We start from the raw sequence: 25,314 nt of genomic DNA, 5'->3' as shown, positions 1-25,314 counted from the left end.
ATTATTGTCTTGCTAGTAATCTCATTTTGTATACGCAAGGTGTGTTAGTTGTAAAGCTGGTAGAAAATCATGCAATACAGTGTTAAAAGCCTCTGATATGATGTCTTTCCTTCTCATGTATTTGTAAGACACATAACTGGTTATGTGTGAACAGCTAGTATATGTCGTTTCAGCCTGACTCCCCTTTATGTCTAGATGCTGGTAGATAATTTGGTTTGTTGATTCTTTTGTCTGAAACCTTGAGTTGTGTTAGTCTTTATAATGCATCATAATTCTTTAGATGCCATTTTCGTTTGGAGCTATTAAGTTTTGGAAATAATGCTGTGTTTTCATGTGCTTGAATTTCATTAAATCCATTTACAGTAGCAGGAATTGGTGGGAATGGTGGTTTATTTTTTATTATACTGTGTACTGTCCACATATACTGCTATCGTGGGTATAGATGACTGTCAGAAGTGATGTGATTTCTTTTGTTCATTTCTTATTGGTAGTTATGAATCAGTCTTTTTTTTTTTTGTTCCTGTGGCAATAAGTAAAGCAGGCAACTTGAATTCCCTGGGCAAGAATCTGGACAAATGCAGCTTGGACAGTGTTTTTTTATTAAGGAGGATGAAGAGGGCATGAGAAGGCAATACGAGTCTATAATTGCACCATTAAATGAGATGTAATGCTCTGTACCAAGAGGGAGCCTTGATCACTTACCAGAAGTTATTAATAGCTGTTTCAGGTATCACTGAAATACTGACCTTTAACAACATGTGGAAGGTATATTGTAACACAGTCCGCTCCCAGCTGTATCGTGGAAGGTTTGTCTTTAAAGTGCTAACCAAGATTCCCATTGAAAAATAAAAGATCATTTCTTATTTTAATAAAATCATATTTAGAATGTGGAAAGGAAAAGGGCACTTAAAAAGTCATGGTTGTCAACAGGCATGTTTGCATTCCAGGCAAGTTTGGCATTCCAGGTTCTATTTGTATGTATTGTAAGCAGGTGGTTGTGTTGTCATTTCCCTCTTTCAGGATCAGTCTACTCAGTTTTAACTTTCAGGATAGGATGATAAAAGCTTGGCAGAATCGTAGTAGGTGTTAAGGTCCAGAGGAACTGAGGCAGCTGTGATCATTGAGTTCTTCCTTTCGGCCTGTTCCTCTAGTCTAAATGATCTCTACGAGAACAGTGTCCAAAAGGAGTGGAAGATTTTTTCTCATAGTATAATATTCAGTGTGCTTTAGCTTTCTCCTGTTTCTGAAAGTCTCTTTGTGTAGTTTTGCCTAGTGGTAATATTCCTGGGAGTCTGAACTGTGTTGCATCATAGTTATTTTAAGCAGAACAATTCAGGTTGTACTTCTCTGCCTTTAATGTATGCTAACTCTTACAAAAATCACCTTACATCTAAATTTGTGTTGAGCTCTTATTGTGGTGAATAATTTACCTTAGAAGCATTTACATATTTTTTTTTATATTTTGAAAACCAGACAAGCAAACAGGATATTAACTTGAACCTCCGTTTTGCATGGTATTAGGGGCTATGCATTAATCCTTCTTTGATACCTTAAAAAAATTTCCTGAGCACAGGCTATATTTGTATTCAGCCATAGCCTTGTGCTTCTAGCTCTGTGCTAAGTCCTAAATAGATGTGACCCTGTATGAAGGTGGTTGGGGGGGGGAAGCTTTTTTGGATGACTTTTTCTTTTTTTTTTACTATTTTTTTATTTTAAGAAGCCCGCTTGTGTAGATGTAGGTAGTCAATGAAGAATGGGACATCTGGTGGTGGTGGTGGTAAAATCTGGGCTTTGATTCAGAGATTTCCTGTTCATAAGGTTTGAAGAGAAGCCAAGCCAAAGCTACCTGGAAGATTTGCTTGGGGTGTGTGTAAACATATGTATATGATGTGACTCTTTCACCAGTTACTCTTATCCTTCCTGAAGGAATAGGATAAGAATTAAGAGTTCTGTACTAAATCCAAAGTCCCATTGACATAAAAATTACTGAATCCTGATAGTAATACAATAAATCAATATTTTGGATGTTGCTTTTCATAACAAAGAGCTTTGGAGATGTAACATAAATGCAACTCTCCCCTGGAAAAGAGAAAGAAAGGAAAACACTAAGTTATATTGCTTAATATACTGATGGTCTCTGTATCCATAGTGATGGCAGCAGAAAAACCTGCACAGAACGCTGCTGCCATCACTGTGGTAACTGTGTACAGGCAGTATGAGTAATATGGGTCAGAAGATGCTGTTTTAGCTTTTCTAACTAAACCTCCCACTTGAAGGTGTCATCATAAAAGAAAATCTGTGATAGCCACATTCAGGGGAGCATCATGGATTTAAAAATTAGCTGAAATGCACAAATACAGAGTTAATTATTCTTTTAGCATCTAATGCTTTTCTAATGCAAGTTGTGCATCTCCTTATTCTTAGTGGGCAAAGTGTGACAGTGTTAAGGTGGGAGGGAGGGTTGCATTCAATCAGAAGGCTCATCTGTTTTCAAGAACAAGATTAAAAACCCATCTTTATTCAAGCTCCTCACCTGGTTTGTATTTTTAGAGAAGATATTTAATCCCTCAATTTGCATTTGAACTGTAAAATATTTTTGTAAGGAAGATTTTTCTAAGTTATTTGGGTGAGTTTGGGAGGGTTTACTTAAAATTTGTCTCCAGTGCAAACCCTTTTCCTCTTTTTTCAATTTTTCAAGAGACGTTAGCGGGAACCTGTGAATATTTGAAATGTAGTTTAAAGGGAAGGCCCAAAGCTTGGCCTCGGGTCTAGAATTTTTGCTCTTGTGGAAGTTATAGTCAATTATAGAAGATTGTAGAAACTGAACAAAAGACTTGTTGCTTTTGGGAATGGTAGAACTATTATTTTTCTTAGTCCTCTTAAGTGGTAGCAATGCAGAATTTCTGCAAGTTGGCACATTTTAGTTAATATTGGGTTTCATCTCTTCAGTAACCATGTTTTCTGTATAGTTGATCTGATGGCTAGTTGAGACCATATGCAGTCTCTTCAGGAAAATCTGGTAACTTTTGCGTTTTCTTATTTTTACTCCTTTGTTGTATTGTTAAAATTGCCTAAAATCTGTGTTGAAGCAAAGACACACCTTGATTTGTCTGCCTTATCTCAAATTTCTGAAGAATGCAGAAATTTAAAGAGGGAAACACTCAGGGATGTGAGCAGCTCAAGGACAAGGAAACCTTTCCAAGCCTACTTTATTCCTTGCTGTAGAAAAAGAAATATGTGGAAAAAATTTGATTTTGGAATTTTGGTTTATCCAAATAATGGCAGATAAGTGCCATTTGTAGCCTAAATAGGGTGATTGTTCCCAATTTTTTGACAAAAGCAGGATATATTTAAAAAATTGCATTGAAATATTAATAGTATTTAATTGCTGAGGCTGTGGGTAGTGCACATTGATATTTATTTCACTTCGTGGTTTATAATATATACACTTTGTAGATAACTTCTGTTATATTCTTAGCTCCTGCTCTGACTACTAATTAAATATTGATTTGTGCATTGCTGGTTTTTAAGCTTCAGGGCACTTCTGAGTTGTGGTTAATTGATCTCCAACTCCATACTCCACAAGGTGGTTCTGAGAGCAAGGCATCTGAATTACAAATTACTGTAGATTTTACATATGTGGTTCACATACTAACTTGTCTCACGAACTTGAGACTAGCTAGTTCTGCTGTGCAAGTTAAGCTTTGAAATGCTTGTAGATGATGGAAAAATAAGGGTAGAACAAAGTAGGAAGAAATAAGGTACTGCTACCAAGTTTTCTAATACGAAAGTAACGTTATTTGCATGTAAAATGTTCAGAAATTCCACACTCTTATCATTCACACTGTCTGTCTCATGGCTTCTCGTGTATGTTGTCTGTAAGAGGTAGTTTGGGCCAGGTGATGCCATTCTTCCCTGCACAGAAACTTCCTTGGACAGGATGAAACCACTGCAAGCCACCATCTATGAAATCACACTTCCCTTCTCTCTATGGTCATGTTCGCTCAGAGTTTTTCTGAACACTGTGATGCTGTTGAGTGTATGGTAAATAGTGCTTTGTTAATCTACTCAGAAAAGTTTCTTGATGCTTAAAGAAATCCTTATTTCAAGACAATGTATTTAAGTATTTTAAGATTTTTAAGAAGGTAAAATAGTGTTGAAGTGTGTAAGGCAGTCTTGTGATCTTGGATAGCCTTGGGTATACCATGCTGTGCCCATTCATTTGTATCTTAGTCTTGCTTTTTAAATTCAGACGGTTTCTGGACTTGCTTTCAGTTTTCCTTTACTGTAAAAAGCAAAGTGATCTTTGTAGCTGCTGAGGTAAGAATAAGTCTGAAAACTTATAAAAACATCCATTAAGGGAATGGGATTCATATGGCTAAATGGGATTGCAGAAGGAATTAATGGTGTCTAGAGTTCCAGTTTTGGAAGAACTCAGGAGGGGAAAGCCTTAGGACTGTATCAGGTCCTTCAAGAGCAGTAGCAGATACAGGTTTCCAGCTATGGAAAAAAATGTTTTGTAGTGTGAGTCTGTTCTAAAAGATTATACATTTGACCAGTGTGTGTTTTGCAGGCCAGAAGGCCAACTGTATCCTGGGCTGCATCCAAAGTGTGGCCAGCAGGTAGAGGGAGGAGGTTCTGCCCCTCTACTCCGCTGTTGTGAGACCCCCCTGGAGCACTGTGTCCAGCTCTGGGGTCCTCAGCACTGGAAAGTTGTGGACCTGCTCGAGTGGGTCCAGAGGAGGCCACGAAAACAGTCAGAGGGATGGAACCTTTTCAGTGAGGACAGGCTGAGAGAGGTGGGGGTGTTCAGCCTGGAGGAGAGAAGGCTCCAGGGAGACCTTATAGCAGCCTTTCTGTATAGAAAGGGGGCTTATGAGAAGGTCAGAGAGAGATGCTTTTACCAGGGCCTGTAATGGCAGGACAAGGGGCAATGATTTTAAAGACAGTAGATTTAGATTGGGTATAGAGGAGACGTTTACTGTGAGGGTGGTGGGACACTGGAACAGGTTGCCCAGAGTTGTGGACGCCCCATTGCTGGAGGTGTTCAAAGTCTGGCTGGTCTAAGGCTTTGAGCAGCCCGATCTAGTGAAAGTTGTCCCTGCCCACAGCAAGGGGGTTGGACTTAGATGATCTTGAAGGGTCCCTCCCAACCCAACCTATTCTCAGATTCACTGATAGCAGCCTGTCTGGGTTACTGAGGAATGCTTTATGCCACTGACGGACCTAGTCCAGCCAGATCTGTTACTGTGATATAAAAAGTTACTGCCCTCTTCTCTGGAGGTCAGAGTTGCCCAGTTTACCCCAAATTTTTCTAGAGGATTTCTGTGGCTTTTCTCTTAGCTATAGACATGGAGACACACTCCATAGGTTTTCTTCCAGCCTCACGTTGCTGCTCTGTGATTCAGGAATTGGGAGAAAGGAGATAAATGGACTTCCTTAAATTGCATTCATGTGGCAGCAGGGTTAACATCCCTGTCGTTTAGACTGAAAGGAATTCTTTCATTCTTTGGGTTTTCCTCCAGTTTGCTCTGAGCTCTCAGTGTTGTTATTAAGAACTTGTACATTTCTTCTTATGTGGGGCTGCAGCAGACAAATACAAAGTAGAAATTATTTCAACTCCAGTTCTGTGACATGTTGTTAGCATATGCATCCCAAAATTCCTTTGTACTGTCACAAATGCTTAATTTGTAGAATGACAAAATAAATATTAACTGTACCAGAGCTGACACTGGAATAAGTACACACTACAGTTCTTTAATTTGATTTATTTCTGCATATCAGCAGAAAATATATCTGTTCAGAAGTTCCTGAAATACTGGCATCCTTGTGCAGTAGCTGGATGATTTTGTGCCAGAATTACTTTAATGTTTTTGAGCAAATTTAAATTAACTTCTACACTGAACCTGTTTAGATCTTGAAACAGCTTGCACTGAAAATGAGTCTCTTTGTAATAATTACTGGAAATTTGAATAAGATTTTGAATTTGGAACTTAAGCCATTTTCTTTCTCATTTATGCTTCAAGGTTGAACTCTAATGATTATTTTTTTGAGGGTGAGTTTTAGGATTCCTTCACCAGCAATTCAGAGAGGGAAGATTGGTGAAAAGAGATTGTTTTTTTTTTTTTTAAATTAATGTTGGTTTAATATTTAGATTGATTTTAATTTTTAGTAAGCATTGTCTACATATTCTGTACATTATGGGAGATAGAAGGTACTATTACAGTGTATTCTAAATAACTGCATTGGGGGGTTATCTGACACTTCATACATGAGAAACTGAATACTAGACCATAGTGTAATTAAAAAATGTTCACCTTTATGTTACAGAGGTTGAAAGTGTGTGAAACAACTGTCAGTTCAGTTCTAGATAATCACTGTGGCCAAGTTTAATACTTTCTTCTTCATTTGTTGGATTTGGTGGCATCTGACTTTGTCCAAGTTGGATCAGGAGCTGGATAGCTTTTTTTTTTTTCTGTTTTTTTTTTTTTTTTTTTTTTTTTTTTTTTTTTTTTTTTTTTTTTTCTGTGCCCAACAAACGATGAAAAAAGGAAAAGCTTTTTAGAGAATAGTCCTCAAATAATTTACGCTTGTTTGAAAGAACAAGAGGTGAGCTGGCACTGTTTTTTCAGGCACGTGGAATGACGGGGTAAAAAACTACAATATCAGTGAAGAGTTTAAAAAGCTTAACATTGTTTTTTCTTGGTTCAGGCTTTTATTGTTGCTGTAATTTCCTACAGATTACATTGTGGTACAAAAGATTTATGTTTTACTGCCTCCTAGCACTGATTGCTGAGGCTAAAGCACACATCTCTTCTGTGTGTTTCTTTGTGGTCTTGAATTCTTTGTGCAGAAAATATTAGTTCACTGAGTCCAACCTACACAGAGCTGTACCAATACGCTTATATAATTAGGATCTTTATGGCCCTTTTCTGTTTATTCTTAAAGGACTACATCATGATTTTCTTTATTTCTGCCAGTGTGTGCTACAGCTAACTTTTATGGTGAGTCCTTAACAGGCAGCCCATTGGCAGTGTATGTATTCAGCATTAGGATTGCATTTTATCTATGAATAAAGCAAGTTCAAGTAAGATGTAATTGTACGAGTGTACATGCTATATAATCTCTTTGCATAAAGCTGTTATTGAAATATTTAACTATGTACTTTTTCAAGTAAAACAAAACTGTTTCTTACTGCCATCATCAGAAATAGTACCGACTGACTTTTAATAGATGCATTTTGTATTGGAAAAATACTAGTTTTTTTTCTAAGAAGTCATGTCTAGATACAAAATCATGATAGACTTAATCTATTTTTAAATACACCTGTAATACTCTGTAGTACTCAAATATATGTCAGTATAAGGTAGGTTGGGGTGACTAAGGCACGTAGTGATTTTTCAGCTAAGAAAGTAATGAGCATGTTTTGAGAACAGCACTTTGTCAGGATTCCTTTCCCTGCTGCTGCCCTTAAAATTGCCTTGTTACTTATTTGTGAGGAAAATTGGTTTGACAGCCCTGAAGGCAGAAGTGTTCGCTTCACAGTACAAATAGTGCTGTCGTGCTGTAGCCTTGGCCCTGGGATGACAAGAGCTGCTTCTTGGAGAACCAGCTCCAGTCTCGCCCCAGGACCATGTGGGTACCGCCAGCTCTGGGGCTGCCAGACAGGCCTGACTCTAGATGTGTCTTCTGTAGCATGAGTTAACTTTCAGCTTCAAACCCTTTTCTGGACCTCTAAACATTCTTACACGGCAGCTTTCTGTCATTGTTTTTTGATATTTTTGTAGATAATCTAATTAGTTTAAACTGAACCTTGATAATTTTTGGGGTAGGGTTGTAAACTGTTTATCTCAGATGAGACAGCAGGGACCTGGTCCTAGAATGCATTCTGTTCTGACCCACAAATTTATCCAACCTGGCTTTGGCCAAGAATCTACACAGGAGATATAAAGCATATATAAATTGAGAGTTGTCTTTGCTGTCCTTGTTCTTTTTCCCTAGTGTCTGTGGAGTCTGTTGTATGAAATAATGTTTTGTGAGCTTTGACTGTAGAAATCACAGTCGTGGCTTGTGTAGGAAGTGCAGCTTGAGTTAGCTGCTGGGGAGGTAATTGCAGCGTTAACTAAAACCCCACAGCTCTTAGACACAGTATTTAGTCTACAGAATATAGAGTTCCAGCATATCTAATGTTTATCTGCCACCTAAGATGTAATGAATCTTAAATCTTTCTGCAAGTATTTCTGGTGGTCTTAATCTGTTTCATGCCAGAGGCAGAGAGAAATAATGCGTTCAGTTTTGTCAAATCAAGTTTTTACTGTGCATTAAATTGATTAAATAGAGCAGCAGATTAAGGCACAAAATACTGTCTGAAATGGCAATTCAGCACTGATAGAATCTTAATGATGCCAAGCTGAAGTTTTTTCAGTGGGTTTGTGGATATGAGAATCCATTAATCACACATGCTAGACTTTGCATGCTACTGTATTAGAAACAAACTATGTGATTGCTCACTTTGCTGGTAGGAGTAATGGCCGCGTTCGGAACTCGCAGCAAACGGAATATGGAAGCTGCGTGCCTGTTGTGTTCTGTCAAGCCAACTGGATCTCCTGTCTGATCATGTTCTTTTGCAGAGAACAGACGTGTTGGGGGTTTTACTTCTACACGAACGACACTGTCTTTTGAGCATCGCTCTCTGATGGCTACGTGACAGAACCAATTAGGAGAAGAAAGCCTGTCTCATGTTGTGTACTGAAATTCTTCTGTCTGCAGCCTTGTTCCCCCACTACCCCCTTTTCTTCCTTTGTAATCTAGTTTTTGTCAGTCGTCTCTTTTGGTTTCTTTGTCCTGGTGTATGTGTGTCTTTGTTTTGCTGTTTTTTCTGCCTATGGTTCTTCCCTACCTCTGTTGTCACCTTTTTTGCTGTCTTAATTCATCCTCCATCTATCTTCCATCTGGAAAACTGTATAAAAGCAGGCAGAGAAGTTAGGGAAAAGAATTTTTCCCTGTTTCTGCTGGTGCCTCTGCCTGGTTGGGAGGAGGGAACGGACGTACACAAATACTGCTATCATGAAACGTAGCAAGAGAAATTAGTTATATCAGTTTAGATGAATGCATAAAATACAGCTATATAATTATTATTTTTTCATTATTTTTGTGGTCATCTTTTCCATTGTCCCTAGATTGCTATTTAAGACTCTTAGGTAGGCTCTGTATCTTTTTGGTTTAAAAATAATTACGTCTCCTCATGTAACGATAGAAATAATGTTTGTTTTTATCTCCTTCCTAATTCTTGTTGCCCTGTGTCTGCTCTGGTCTCTGACAAATAATTTATTCAATCTAGATGGTTCTTGAAACAACATTTCTTTGACCTAAGTTTTAGAAAGCCTTTTGGACTTTTTCTTCAAAAAAACCCAACCCTTAACCAGAATTACACTTTGCAGCGTGTCATGCCTCCAGACAGTACAGTGTTTGGAGGTGGTATAAACTGCTTCTCTAGAAAGACATGTAAGACTTGTTGAAACAACAAGATTACATTAAGAGAGTTACCTCTGTGCCTGTGGTGGTAAATTTATTGGAAGTTTGTTTAGCCCACTGAGCATGCTGTCCTTAGTTCTCTGTTATTTCTTACCTCATTAAGATCCAAAACTGTCATGTCTCACTGGAGAACTGATTCCAGACTCTCTGTAGCTCTGGCTGCAAATGCCCTAAGCCATATGCTTGTGGAAATGCCCATGTGTTATAAAGAGATGTTATGCTTCACTTTGAGAACAAACTGCAGCAAATTTTTTCTCCACCCATAGCGTCACTATTAGACTAAGAAAACACCAGATTTCTTGTTAAAAATAGATTTAATCTTGTTTATTGGGGCAGATTTCTATATAGAACAAAACTTCTGCAGCTGCTGTCAAGCTCCCTTTGAATGCCTTGCTGTAATCCCCTTGAGATCAATAAAACGTTTTATTTTTTAGGCACTAAGTTAGTCTTTTCATGCGTGCAAGTGTTAACTAGTAAAAGCTTCCCCCTTTTTTTTAGGTAAGCACAATGTATGTGCAAAGGTGATAATCTTCTGTTAAACTTTTGACAAACTATGTTGTGTGGGTTCTTTACTGGAAAGCTGTCCTTTAAATTTGTTCCTTCTCCTTCCCTCCCTGCTGGCTGCATTGATAATCTTCAGCCGTCTTTCATTCGTCTTGAATGTTCTGTAACTTCAAATGAGGAAAACTTAAAACTTTAATTCTAGCTTCTGAAAAACTGCTGTAACAATGGAATCCATGTGTGGGCCATAACCATGGAAACAGCATAATTTTACAGTGGTGGAACATGAAGGGAAATGACTCTCCCGACTTTCTAAGAATTTGTCTTTTTACCCAACAACCCCAAAAGCTTGCAAAATACTGTTCTAGTATTCCAAAAAGAAACTTTGGGTGGTTTTTTTTTTCTGTTACATTGTCTGTTCCTCTAAATCTTTTTAACTAGTTACCCTTTTAAAAACAAAACCCCCACCCCCCCCTAAAACACCCAAGAAAGCAGTTTTCTCTTACATTGTGGTCTGGGATGTGTAGCTTCGTTTGAGTTATTTTTTTAGTATTTTGCCTGAAGTACTTTTTCCGTATTCCCCCCCATTCTTGGTTGTGTCCTTGGTGTCCATTTCTGTACCTGTAAAAACATTTATTTTATGTTCTGAAGCATCTATACGCTCGCGATGAGTTCCTGTCATACCTAGAGTACAAAACAGCTTTGCTAGCATACAGTGCTAATTCGTATTTGAGTATAGGAACTCAAAAAAATTCCTGTCACCTTCTGAAAACGTGGGTGACTTGTGGTGGCACACTGCATGTCACAAGTCCATCATGGAAAATGACAAGTGAAATTTAGTGATAGCAAGCAATGACAATACAATGTTTTCTGGGGGAAAAAAAAAATCCACTAAACCTATCACTTTTAAGAACAAACACTCTGTAGTACAAATGGGGGGACAGCTAGACACATACAGAATGCATGTCTACAGCTATCCCTAAGCTTGCCTGAGGGCCTGAATTGTTAGGTTCATAAAATGTCACATCATTTCCATCAGGATTACACTATCACAGGTCATAGTGCTGGAGATAATCCCAATAGGTGTGAACCATTGCCAGCATACAGATGTCCTTCCTTAAACATCTTAAATGGTTTAAAAGTTTCCCGGGCTTGTTCAGAGTTAAGCATGTCTCCTTTTTGCTATAAGCCATTAAAGGGTAAGAACATTCCTGTAATGTAGCTGATGTTCTTAAAGCAGCACTTCCTGATTGAGTAGTTATTCTTACAGGTTATGTCTAAAGATTGTGACTATTCTGCATCTTCACAGAGTCATGATGGGGAGTTTAAGAACACAAGAATCATAGAATCATTTATCTTGGAAAAGACCCTTAAGATCATTGAGTCCAGCTGGTGACCTGACACTGCCAAGCCCACCCCTAAACCATGTCTCTAAGCACCACATCAACACCTCCAGGGATGGTGACTTAGCCACTTCCCTGGGCAGCCTGTTCCAGGGCTGGTGAAGAAATTTTTCCTAATATCCAATCTAAGCCTCCCCTTGTGCAACTTGAGGCCTATTCCTCTTGCCACTTCTTACTTGGGAAAAGAGACCGACACCCACTTCACTACAACCTCCTTTCAGGTAGTTGTAGAGAGTGATAAGGTTTCCCTGAGCCTCCTCTCTCCAGGGTAAACAATCCCACTTCCCTCAGCGGCTCCTCACAGGACTTGTGCTCTAGACCCTTCACCAGCTTTGCTGCTCTTCTCTGGACATGCTGCAACACCTCAATATCTGTCTTGTAGTGAGGGACCAAAACTGAACACAGTATTGGAGGTGCAGCCTCTCCAGTGCAGAGTACAGGGGGATGATCCCTTCCCTAGTCCTGCTGGCCATGCTGTTGCTGACAGAAGCGATGCTGCTGGATGAGAGCAGTGATCTCCAGCCCAGCACTGCCTTGGTGGCAGCAGGAGATGTTGTTTCCATAGAGTTTTCACGCATCCACGTTGCCTCAGGGATGCCAGCCAGCACTTCCCCTGTGATCTTTCCTTGTCAACCCACTGTGAATCTGATGGCTGCCTTTGAACTTGCTGGTGGTACCTGCCTCCGCACCCTTCTCACCGCAGGAGAGCAGTGAGCAGGAAGCTGACTGCCAGCTGTGGATAGAGGCACTCTTAACTGGTTAGAAGCTGATCTCCAGTAGTTTCCTTAAATGCCTCATACTACTAATACAGGCAGGATTTGATGAACAGTGGTACTGCATTGATTTGCTTTTCCTTTCCTCCCTCTTCCCCATAAGCTGCAGTCATTCACTGTAAGACTCATGTCCTTCCAGCTGAAGAAGTCTTTGCAGTCTGGCCTTACATGGTGTCTGCTTCATCCCTCGATCACTTCAGCTGGCCTGCTCTAGACACTCTCCTACTCCACTTTGTGTTCCTTCTGATGCAGAGACCAGAACTGAACACAAAATCTGGATGCTTTATTGTTTTGTACAGTAAGATAAGTACCATGTTTTCAGTATCATTCCCGATACACGTTTTATTGCCTTTTTTTTTTTTGATCAGCTACTACACATTGAGCTGATCATTTCAGAGAAAACAGTGACTCAGCCTTCCTCCCATAGTTGGAACTGGAGAAAGTACAAGTGTTAAGTGGTTAAGGAGCTATTGCTCAGATTATTTTTCCCCCAGATGCATTACATCACATCTGTATGTTGAAGTATCTGCTGTCTTTTGGCAACTTGTTTCATTTGGTGATATACTTTTGGATTTTTTTTTTCCCCCCACTGTCATAGCTTTTGCCTACCCACAAGAGCTTAATATCATCTGCAGACTTTAAGATTTCACTTAAACATTTTGTGATGCTGAATAAAACCAATTCTTGGGGACACTACTCCAGTCTGTTCTCTATACCTCTCATCCCTGTAGGCAAAAGTTGTATCTAGGACTTGTGTAGGTATTGAGAATAAATTCTTTATCTGAATTGCTCAGAATCTGCGTGCTCTGTAACTCTGTGTGTGATGAGGTTGATCCCACCTGCCCTGAGTAATGACTGAGTAATTTCTCTTGCTGCTCTTAACCTCCTTGAATGTAGCTTCCACCAGATCTTTTTTATTTAATATCTTATTGTTCATTAGGCCTCATCTAAAATTTGGTTCTTCGTTGCTGGATAGATCTTGAGAGATGAGAGTCACTTCAGACTGCAGCTGAAGGCTCCTAACATGACCAGCTTCTACCCTTTGGCTCCCAGAACTTCACACCCTGCCATTGGGTAGATAACAACACTTGCCCACCAGCACATCGGATTCCAGTGTGTTTCCCTTGTAAGGGCTCAAAGCTGCTTCCCCAGCCATCGTTCTGTTTTCCCCAGGAAGCCAGAGGTGACTGAGCTATGGGACATTTTTCTCTTAAACCAGTTAACCCCTATCTTGTATATAGTTTTCCTTGACTGTCTAATTCCTAACTCTTCGGCTTGTAGCTTATTCAAAACACTAACTTGGACCCATGTATCAAATAAAAATTTGAAGCTTGTTTGTCTTGGGCCTGCAGGGTTATGGATATGTGGTTCCTTGTCAGTGGACCATCATCAAGAATTCATCACACAGTGGGGCACCCAACCCCAAAGCACAACTTCCAGTTTTCTAACTTGGTCCCTTTCACAGGGGTGCAAAAGAATTAGTTATGCTGTCGTGAGAATGGTTCCCCTTGGTGTTTAGTTTTCCCTTCTAGCAATTTCATCAGCTTCTGAATATGGTTTATGGTGCAACATTACCCTGGGTACCCCTGGTGTTAATGCTTTTTGCCAAAGGTCATTTCTTCCTGGATTATGAGTCTGATCCAATCTACCTTGGAAGGGATCAGGCTCCCAGTGGGGAGGCTGTTCAGGGTGGGGATTTTGACTATCCTGCCAGACCTTTCTGTTACCATCTCTGCCACTGTCTGCATCAGTCCATTCTGTTTTGTGCCTGTAACTATCTTATGTAGCTGGTACATGCATAGATAGATTCTGAGGGTTTTGCTATATTATGTTCAGTGGTCTGCTGAATTCCTTCTCTGAGGGACTGGACATGTATTTTTAAAGTGTCCAGTAGTCCCCTAATAAGAGGTCTAAAGTGGCTGGGGTCCATGGGTGCAGCCATCAGTATCTATCCCTTGGTGCTCTCTTTCATACATTGCCCGAATACAAGTGGCCTTTTGTACTCCTTCCACCAGCTCTGACAATCCTTTTATCTTAATAGTAATGGGTTCCCCCCTTTCCTTGATGTCCACACCCCCAGCCCAGTAAGCTACTGGAGATGTTATCAGCTGTTCACCTGCTGGCCTATCACTCAGAAACACTCCTGGACCCCAAAATCCCCTTGCTTCATCATTGCTCAACAATATCTAATCCCCCCGGCAGAGAAACTCGCAACAGATACTTGGTTTTGCATGGCTTGTGTGGGAACTTAGCCTGGATTCACTGAGCTCAGGTCCTGTCTGGGGGGTTGTACAGACAGTGGTTTGGGGGTTCCCACCTGGCGGGCCTGTGTGCTTCTCTGTTTTAATAAGAGGTCACATATCCTTTTCCTCCAACTCCTCTACTTTGAATTACTTTCATCAGGGTCTATATCCTTAATCGACTTCTGGATTTGGACAATACTGGGGGGCTTTTTTTACTTGTGCTAACACGATCTCAATTTTTTGTTCTAGTAGATGAATCCTCTCTCTCTTGTTTCAGTTCTCCCATTAAACAATCTATTTCCAATTGAGTTTTTTAAGTTATCCATTGCAACTCTATCAGTAATTGTGTAGTTCTTGTGCTTGAATCAGCAGGTGCCTAGGGTGGCACATATAGTTCCTTTGTCTTTGCTATCTCGACTATTTCTGTGGCATTTTTCTAGTGTATGACCACTGCTGAGTTGAACGACTTATTCATGCATTTTTCACCTGGGGGAGAAGGGCTACAGCTGTGCCTCTATTATAATTCCTCTATTGACATCCTGCCAACTAGACCAATTTAAATGTCGTAGAAGCTTACAAAATCAAATTAGGGAGATGACAAACTCAAAGGAAATTTATTTAAACCAAAATTGTTTAACAGGTGATAAACCAGAAATGAAGCCTGCTCGAATCAAAATCACCGAACACTGACAGACATTAGCTGCTGAACAGGAGCCAGCAGTGTGCCCAGGTGGCCAAGAAGGCCAATGGCATCCTGGCTGGTGTCAGCACTGGCGTGGCCAGCAGGGACAGGGAAAGGATCTTACCCCTGTGCTCAGCACTGGTGAGGCCGCCCCTCGATTCCTGGATTCAGTTTTGGGCCCCTCACCCCAAAAAGGCCATTGAATGATTCGAGCGTGGCCAGAGAAGGGCAACGGAGCTGGGGCAGGGTCTGCGGCTGAGGGAACTGGGGGGGTTTAGTCTGGAGAAGAGGAGGCTGAGGGGAGACCTCATCGCCCTCTACAGCTCCCTGCCAGGAGGGTGCAGAGAGCTGGGGATGAGTCTCTGGAGCCAAGGAGCCAGCGCCAGGCCCAGAGGGAATGGCCTCAAGCTGCCCAGGGCAGGGTCAGGCTGGCTCTGAGGAAGGATTTCTTTGCAGAAAGGGCTGTTGGGCGTTGGAATGGGCTGCCCAGGGCAGGGGGGGAGTCCCCATCCCTGGAGGGGTTGAAGAGTCGGGCTGAGCCAGCGCTGAGGGATCTGGTGGAGTTGGGAACAGTCAGTGTGAGGTTCATGGCTGGACTGGAGGAGCTTCAAAGTCTTTTCCAACCTATATGTTTCTGTGATTAATAAACCACAGGTTCAAGATGCCAAATGGAATTAATTACTACACAACTGACTTAAGATCATAAGTTTGGTGTGATGACTCAAAGCTCACAGTCACTCATCTAAAAGATGAGGGCTCTTGGTCTTGAGGAGTTACCTTGGGCAGCATCCCAACCAAAGAGGAGAGTCCCTGACCACAGACCCTGCTCCTAGGAGAACTGACTCCACTTGCCCTCCGGTGGGCCTCCATTTATACTCTAGTTAAATCTGATCTGTGGTTATATGTGGTCAGCAGTCTAGAAGCTTCTCTCAACCCCCAAACCACGGCTTCTAGTTTAAACTCTTTCCTTCCAATGGTCAAGATGTTTCTAGTGTTGTCAGGGGTGGTGGGGACAGTGCCCCTGCCACACTGGCCATGCTCAGTGATGTGATGTAAAGGAATTTAAAGTTTCCAGGTGGCTGCCCATTTAGTTGAGGGCAGAGTTCAGCTGAGATTAATGAAAACGCATGTGGATTACTCGCAGCATCTTAATCAGAATTTGGATTATTCTCAGTTTCAAAACCTAGTATTTGTGAACCATAAGCAGAATTATTTAGGAGCTTGTGAGAGAGGAGAGGAGAAACTGTGATTGGAAACGGTTGAAATTTTTTTTGGTGTCGATTCTGTATCCTCAGGAGACTGAATATTACTTTTGTTTTTAAGTGATGGTGGGTGGGAAACAGAAAGCAGGTATAAACAGAAGGTTGGGTGAGAATAATGCAGCAGTTAATTAGCTACTGATACGTCAATTTGTTGTCAGTTATGGAAGCAAATATAAACTGAACATGTTCCTGAGGTACAAGACAAGTTACCTGACACTTGTACTGCTGTAATAACATTATACTCATGTGTTTAAATCTATTTGAGGTGTGTCAGATATGGTGGTGATCACATTGTAAATGTGCCTAGTACCTATTCTGTCAGCCAAACACATAGTCTGAAAAAAATGTTAATGTTCTGTGCAGTACTTCACTTGGTCCTCTTATTTTAACTTGCCTTAATTTTGTGTTGATTTTGTGTTTCAGAGGCAGCAGCTTCCATTAAAACTAATAACTGCTTAAACAGAACTACTCAAAAATGTAACATAGGCTATGTTTCCCAAGGAGGATCTCGTGGCAGTTCTTTCTGGCTGCTTGCTAGTTAACCTTTTCAACAGATACAAGAGCAAGCATTAAATCATTACTGCTGATATTCACAGTTACAGAATTATAGAATGGTTTGGGTTGGAAGGGACCTTAAAGCTCATCTGGTTCCAACCCCCTGCCATGGGCAGGGCCACCTTCCACTAGCCCAGGTTGCCCAAAGCCCCGTCCAACCTGGCCTTGAACCCTTCCAGGGAGGGGGCAGCCACAGCTTCTCTGGGCAACCTGTGCCAGGGCCTCACCACCCTCACGGTAAAGAATTTCTTCCTTATAGCTAATCTAAATCTGCCCTCTTTCATTTTAAAGTCATTACCCCTTGTTGTATCACTACAGTCCATGATGAACAGTCCCTCCCCATCTTTCTTGCAGTCCCCCTTCAAGTACTGGAAGGAACTTGAAGCAAAGATTTAAACAAAGATAATAAAGGACTGCAGTGCAACATGGATCTCCTATGAAGTAGGGTTGTAAACAAAAGATGTGTAATTTTCTGCAATGAATTTCTTCTGATCTGGCCAAAGCACAAAAAAATGCTGGCAAGTTCTGTGGATGGAGGTGTCTGTCCTGTAATTGTCTCACTTCATCTCTCCCCATGGTAACGGATAAAAATTTGCAGTTAATGCTGGATATTTGGCTGCTGCTGTGCCTAAGGCAAATGCAATAAATATGTCAATAGGGAAAAAAACCCTCCATCTAAGTAAGCAAATGGTATTTTTAGTGCTGTTATGATTGGCGTATGAATACTGTGTCAGGTATTGGTGTTTGTAAATTGAGGAAGCTACTAAAAGCAAAAATAGTTTGAGCATTTAATGACTTGTAAAGAGGATCAAAGGTTTAGAAAAATGGGCCTTTATAGTGAGCCATTTCTGCCTCTCATTCTACATAGCTAATATAAGGAAAGATTTTACTGAGTTGCTCTTTAAAATTGCCCTAAAATTGCCTTAATGGGAAATGATATAATAAAGGGCTATTAACATTCAGCTCTGCAGATTGCTAAATTAGAAGTAGGTTAGATTTAGGTTAGAAACAAGGGATGCACTTTTAATGATGAAGGAAAAAAATAGATACATGGAACAATCTAATCGGTGGTTTATGCAATCTTTTAATCATATTGTAAAACGTTTTAACAGCTTTTCCTTAGTGGGTGTGCTGTCAGAATGAATTCATCGTATCTCCAAGGTCTTTGCTCAATAGGTCGGATGATCATGAATAAATCCTTGAGTTTCTCAATAAACAGAATTTTACAAAGCAGTTTTTTTAAAAGGTGACTTATTTTTTCTGCTTATTTATTTACTCCTAAAAAAAAGCAAAATAATTTGACATAGGCAGTGAGTTCTCAACTTCACTAAAGATTAGAGGAACATTTAGCTGCCTTCAGCATGCCAGAGAGTAATAGGAAGGGAGACTTCAAGGCTGTTGAATCCAGCCTCTAAGACAAAATCTTTCAGCATCAGTCACGCAAAGACTAGAAGCTAAATATGTGCATGTATTCCAAAATGATTTTGGTACCAGTAGATAAATAGGAAAATTGCATCTTATGTTGCATCTGTGATATTCCTAGTTCAGTTGGAAGGATTGTTGTCGAATGACATGTGCTGCTTGGCTTCCTGGAGACTGTGGTCTGTGGTTCCTCGTGTGCTGCAAGCCTTTACTCTTCGCTGGAATGAGAGATTGGTTCATGAACTGAATATCTGAATTCATTTCAAGGCAATACTGTTAGGTTGGAGTCAGTCAGTTCCTGCTACAGGAGAACAGGATTAAGTTTCTTGTGGTCTCCTGCTTACCACAGCTCTGGAAAGAGATCAGTGCTGCAGATGGGGTGAGAGTCTGAGCCTCCATAGTTGTCCATGGAGCCATATTCTTATTTTATCTTGAGGTAGGAACATGAAGCTCATAAAATATTCCTGTTTTTGATGATTAGATGTTACTCTTGGAAAGAAAATTTAAAGTTGTGGCTCCATTTTCAAGAAGACATTTCAGGAAAATCTGCAATGCAAAATGCATAGTTTCACAAAATACAGTGTTAGAGTTATCTGGTACTTGGGGCATCCATAAATCATAGAAAAAAACTATTTGTGATGGGATCCACAAAGCCTGTTTGAGGACTATACTACCCCAAACCATCTCAGTGGGTATAGAAATAAAAGTAGTATTTTTTCTTTAAAACATAGTCTCTGTTTTGTTCCTCAGTGAATTCATGTAGATAAGCGGTTTACTTGGCAAGTTTTTGTTGGCTAAGGAACTTACTTATTTTGTAGCACCTCTAACGTTGTTACAGAATCTTTCCTGTTCTGCTCTTGTCATCTGTATATGGTGTTACAGAAACTTTGGTTGGAAAGGACCTCTTGAAGCCATCTGCTCCATCCTCCCAATATCTATTTGAGATAAAACCAGTTTTCCTTGAGAACTGATTAAACTTCACAAACTATGTAAAAGTTTTTAAAGAATAGGATCCTAAAATTATTTTTCTTTCTGCCTATTCAAACTGACAGTTTGCTCCCTACCTAGTGGCACGGTGAGACACGTAAGAATATAAACGCAGAACGTGACTGATCCCTTGAAAGTACCAGTAGGAGTAGAAGCGCAAGAAATATAATTGTTAATTCCACCCTGAAGAACTACTTTGGAGCAGATAGGAGTCGTAAGGTTGGTTCATGTTGTACAGCTGTAAGTGTGGTTTGTGTGACAACATTCACATGCATTCAGGAAATGGGCTGCAGGAAGAAAGTTGGTCCAGACCTCCATCACGTGAGGGAATCTACCAACAGGACAGCTCCCTCAGTTAGTCTCTCCTCATAGTCACAAACCAGATGAGGAGCCTTTTGGTTTTTTTCTCTTAAAATCTCAGCATTGAATGACTTTCTCCTATATAGAGGTTGAATGTGCTTCAGAAAGGGAAAGGCTTTGTGCAGCAAAGAAGGCAAGTTAGTAACCATGATCTGAAATGCATATTTATCTAAATGCGTAGTCTCAGTTTACTTCTCATTGAATGAAGTTTTTAAAATGTTGCCAGAATTCACTAGTCTTTTTTCAGTGTTCAATGGTAAATGAAAAATGGTATTTGGAGAATAAAGCTAAGAAGTTTCAAGCCAGAAAAAATGTGAGCTGGGGAGACAGGGTAAACCCAAGGGTAGGAAATACCATTGAAGTTCCTAATGTGACTCTGCAGCTAATAGAAACATGAAGCTAATGAACATTTCACTTACTGTTGTGGTGCCTGGGTACACAAACACACACACACACACACAGAAGTGGGATGGTACTTTTATCTTTGGAATCGTGACAGTGTTTGCTGCCTTTCTGCTATTACGAGTTGATATTTCTGTAGTGGCTGGTGTTTTCTAGAATTAAGATGCATTAGCCTATAAAGAATCTTGTGCTTAATGGAAATCTTTGAAAAATATGGTACAAGTAACTTGCTATGCAATTTTGAGTAGACTGATCTGACCTTCAGGCTTCAATTTCTTTTGCCCTACTTGTTTTTAAATCTAGTGTGTGTCAATTAATCGTAGAAAACAGTCTCTCTTACACTAAATTGTATTAGAAGAACGTGTACTTGCAGGGAGCTGTTCGGTAATACTTGTCCCAGAGGTGTAGCATCTCTTCAGTTAATGCACTTATGGCACTAATTTGCAGTGGAACATGGAAGTAAGAAATCATTACAGTGTTTGACTTTATATTTGTAACGGTGCTTATCTTGTAGGTCCCCCGTTGGGGTAGGTCCCAGTGCAGTAATGGGATCTGTGTGAATGCTGGTGCCTGTGTGGGGAGAGATCACAGTGGAAGCAGCAGCTCAGGTGTAAGGGACAAACACTAGAATATGGTCAGGTCTGTCTTTTCAAGTTAAAAATATGTGCATATCTTAGCTGCAGAGCTTTCCCTGGAGGTGTTTGAAATTGTATGGCTAAGTTCCTGGAATGTAAATTAATGTTTTCTGCCTATCTATGTGTATATGATAATGTATTTTTCTGGTGGTTATGTTTACCATTACTGTCTTGAAATCTGTTGTGTAGGCACACTTAAGCAAATAGCCTGCTTCAAGAGTAATAAATGCTGTGATAACACATTTCCAGTACATCAAGAATTAGAAGAAAATTTTAATGCAGCTTGTAATTTTTTGTAGTAACTTAAATTTTTCAATGTTCTTTAATCTCTAAATGCCATTATAATTAGTTTCTATCACTGTAGAAAAATTAAAATAAAATATGGTATTTTCTACTGTGCAATTTTAGTTGTTTTACTCAGGTAACTATAGTTGTTACACAGTTGTATACACTAGTGCCAAGCAGGAATTTTTTGTGACTTTATAAAAAACTGCACGGAAATTATTAAACCTATATAAACAGACAAAAAGATGCAGACTCTCTCTTCAGTTAATTTTCTAAATTGTCACTACAAAATATTTTTCTGCTGGAAGAAAGCTCCATTCCATATGTGCTGATTTGGATTCTGTGCAGGAGCTGTTGCAGGAGGTGACTTAAGGTGCTTTGTTCCTCCAGTTTATTCATCTTCTTTCTGTCTGGGTTTCTCCTATCTCAAGGCATTTCTTCACAGAATCATGGAATCATTTAGGTTGGAAAAGACTTTTAAAATTGAGTCCAACCGTAAACCTCACACTGCCATGTCCACCACTAAACCACGTACCTTGCGCCACATCTACACGTCTTAAATACTTCCAGGGATAGTGACTCAACCGCTTCCCTGGACAGCCTGTTCCAGGGCTTGAGAATCCTTGTGGTGAAGAAATTTTTGCTAATATGCAATCTGAACTTCCCCTGGAGCATCTTACTACCTGAGATGGTTTTATTCATAAGCAGAAAGCATGATGAGCCTCTTTTAAATGTACCTTCTTATCTTTTTAAACTTTATATGCTCTACCAGGATAAAGCATGCAATATTTTCTCTGTTTTGTGTGGTATCTTACTGCTGTTTTAATTTCATCTTTTAAGTGTGTTTCAACTTTGTGTGTTGCCATTTCATTGTCTTGTCAGAATACTATAGTTCATTTATGAAATTATTAGTAGGCTGCCTTTAAATTTCAGGTGTAATTCTCTTTGGTATTCAAGTTTTATCATGTTTTCCAGCCACAAATAAGGATTGTAAATGACAGCAAGCATCGTGTTAAGAATGTTGGTGACAGCAGGGCTAATAAATTTATTAAGCCTTGTTATTTCTTCTAACAGCAAAGCAGTGACCATCTGCCCTGATAATCTCTGAGTCTGTTCCAGTTACCGTACCTATGGTTAAAGTTCAGATTCCACGTGGATTTTCTACTCAATACAACAATTTTATTACTCAACATTGCTGTCTTCTTTTAACTATATAACTGTGCAGACCTTTTCCTTAGGTTCAGTTTTACTCATTTGTTTTATTAGTTCCTCTCTCTTGTCCCACCATACTTGTATTTTTTTGTTAACCGTTTGATGTGTATCCCCAGTCCTCATCTGTACAGGCTTTGAGTAATTCTTGCTTTCTCCTTCTTTGTGGGTTCTAGTTTCTGTTCTGAACTCTGATTGGCACCTCAAGTCTCAGTTACGATTGTGTGTGCTGAGATGACAAGTCGATGTATGAAAAGCAAGCGGAAGGAATATAATGGGTTATAGTTTATATAAGTACCTATTCAGGAAAATTTAATGTATCTACATTTATACCCATCTCTCTTTAGGGTATAATTTTTAATATGATCTATTTAGACTCTGAGACAGTGGTTCTTGTAAAGTTGATTGTAGCTCTAGACAACCCGGGCATGTACTATAAAAATGTTCAGCAACTGTGTCTTGTTTGCCTCAGTGACAAAAATCAGTCTCCTTTTTTAAAATTATTTTTCCTTGTGTTCCATACTTACCCATTTGTAAGCTTGGCTACCTTTTCTCTAAAGGTTTAAGAATAAAGAAAACATATGATGATGTCCTCTTCGTATGCAAAGACTAATCCTGACACTTTTCAGCTCTGAAATTATGTAGGTGATAATGGTGAAATCCATATGTAACACTTAATTTGTGTGTAGTGACCTGTATTCTGCTGTAGTAATTATGCTTATTGCTTAGCAATATAATCTTTGTCCTTCAGTTAGGTGGGCAAAATGTAATCTTGTTAATGAACAGGGTGAGACAAGGAAAATGCTTTTGATTTGCATGTGGCATGCCTAGCAGCTAGCAAATTGCTTCAGATAATGTGCTTTATTAAAAAAGTACAGCCTTGCAGAAAACTGATTAGGCCAATGCAATTTTACAGCTATTTTTCCTTCTGTTTCTAAATGTACTTCTTTATTGTTACAGATATTTCAAGACTTCCCTTGCCAGCAGGTAAGTTGTCTTCTTTCATTTCTGTCTTGATGTGACAGCAAGCGGCTTGCTTGAAATATAGTCATGCTTTTATGTAATCAGAATATCGGTTCTTATTGGTACTGTCATGGTAGTTAGTCATGTGGGGATCTGAGGTCAAAACAAAACCTGTTGAGGTACAGATTTTTTTACATTTAAATAGTGTATTTTGACAAGGAGAGGAGGCAACAGATATATTTATATACAGTTGTTAAATACGTGTGTGATATAGCTAATGCTTAAAACGACTCAGCACAGCGTGTGATACAGCTGTCAGAATAACAGATTAGGAGCAGCCACAAATAGTATTAGTGATGAATCAGAGGGACAGTGTGCAGGGAAACGTGGACGGGTGGTTTATGGGTGGAAGGAATTGCCCCAGGTGGTAGTGGGGAAGGTGACAGACTTGTGCTGGAGCTGGAAATACCCTGCTGCTCTGTTGGACCCTGTGTCTCCTATCAGTGGTGTTTAAAAATGAAAAAAACCCAACCAAAACAACGACAACAAAAAACACCAAAAAAACCCAACTCCACCGACCTGGTTTTTAAAAATAGCACTTTTTGTTTATTGCTTGATACATTTGGTCTTTAATCAAGTATTAAGCTTTCTAAATTCACTTGTGCTGTGTGGGCTCAAGTTGTGATGTAGAGCTCAGAATGAGGATGTCTTCTGTTCCCTAGCATTTTTGTCCATTTATTCACTGTTTGTGATGTGAATTCTAGAGCCATAATTGTAGTGCACTTTTACTCCTGGTTGAGCAAGGGATTGGATGTTCGTTATCAGGCTTGATGCCTAGCAAGGGATTGGATGTTCGTTATCAGGCTTGATGCCTTTTGTCCTTACTCTGCATTGGTGACTTTGCTTATGTATCTGTTCTTTTATTTCTTCTTACTGACTTGTGCTTCTTATCTGTCCACAAAATATTTTTTTACAAGCAAATATCTAGAGTATAATGGTACTTAGTCAGAATGAATCTGCTCCAGGGGTAGTTGCTCTTTCCAGTTTGAATCAAGTGGCAATTTCAATTAAAAGCCAATATGTTGTAGTCTTTCCACAAGAACTTTAGTTCTGGAAAAAAAACCCCAAACATTTGGTTGAAGCAGTGAAGAGAACTCTAAATGTGGAGGACGTTTTCTTTAAGGAGGACATTTAAAATAATTTTGACTGCTGAGAGCAGTTGTCAGGAAGGCAAGTACTTGTGGAAAATAGTGGAAAAATAAATGCCTGGTGTTTAGGTCAGGCTGACGGGAAGGTAAGGGCTGTGGGGTTTTATTGCAGCTTCTAAAACAAGGATGTGTGATGAAACTTCTTCCGAGTTTCCATTTGGGACTTGTAGAGTTTGGTACTGTGAATCTGAGTCATAATGAGATTATTCTTTTCAATTTGGATATGTGTGTGGGAGTGTCCTACTTCTACTTTTTTAGCTGAGTCACTGAAGTACTGATAGAAGGCAAAAATTTGCCCAGGATTATGAAGCTGTAACCTTTTTCCGTGGTATGGTAAGAGGTCGTTATAAAGGGTTGACAAGCTGCACACCATGGCTTACCTATGGCAGGGACTTGTCAGTATTCACTGATAAATGAACTAAAGAAACCTGTTTTAAAAAAGCTAAAATACTGTCAGAAGAGAAAGATGTGTCAAATGCAGTCCCACTGAGGTCTTAACTTGTCCTGTGGTATTACAGTGTTGTCATTAATGACTGTGATGACAGACTTTATGTGCCTATTTAATCTGCGAGTAACACCAATACAAGAAGAGTTCTGAGCACATTGCATGGTGGGATTAAAATTCAAAAGAAATTTGTCAAATTGGACAAATAGCCAGGATAAAAGATATAATGCGTTTGAATAAAGATGAGGTTTTACATTCAGATGGGAAATTTTAATCATCAGGACTGTTTTTTGCAATAAATAATGGTATTTTATTTCAAGTTTTGAAGAACTTTTATCTTTTTTTCTGGGTACCACTTTTAGTAATGGACAATAGATGTCACTAGAAATGTTCTCACTTTTGCCCCTGGTTTTAGTAGTCTAAATTAGCTTTATAATGTGGGACG

General features: G+C 39.6%; 1 protein-coding gene across 1 annotated transcript in view; it reads left to right on the top strand.

Annotated features, from left to right (window-relative positions):
• Positions 1 to 25,314, top strand: part of PTK2 (protein tyrosine kinase 2) — a 206,922-nt gene that overhangs the window by 5,650 nt on the left and 175,958 nt on the right. The window contains exon 2 of the mRNA XM_026842588.1: positions 23,214 to 23,240. The gene's annotated coding sequence lies outside the window, so the exon portion shown is untranslated. The remainder of the gene's footprint in view (positions 1 to 23,213; positions 23,241 to 25,314) is intronic.

This window comes from Athene cunicularia, assembly GCF_003259725.1.
Source record: "Athene cunicularia isolate RWA chromosome 2 unlocalized genomic scaffold, athCun1 chr2_part1, whole genome shotgun sequence".
NCBI lineage: Eukaryota > Metazoa > Chordata > Aves > Strigiformes > Strigidae > Athene > Athene cunicularia.
The sequence above is the reverse complement of the archived record's forward strand: the minus strand, read 5'-3'. Positions and strand labels throughout refer to the sequence as shown.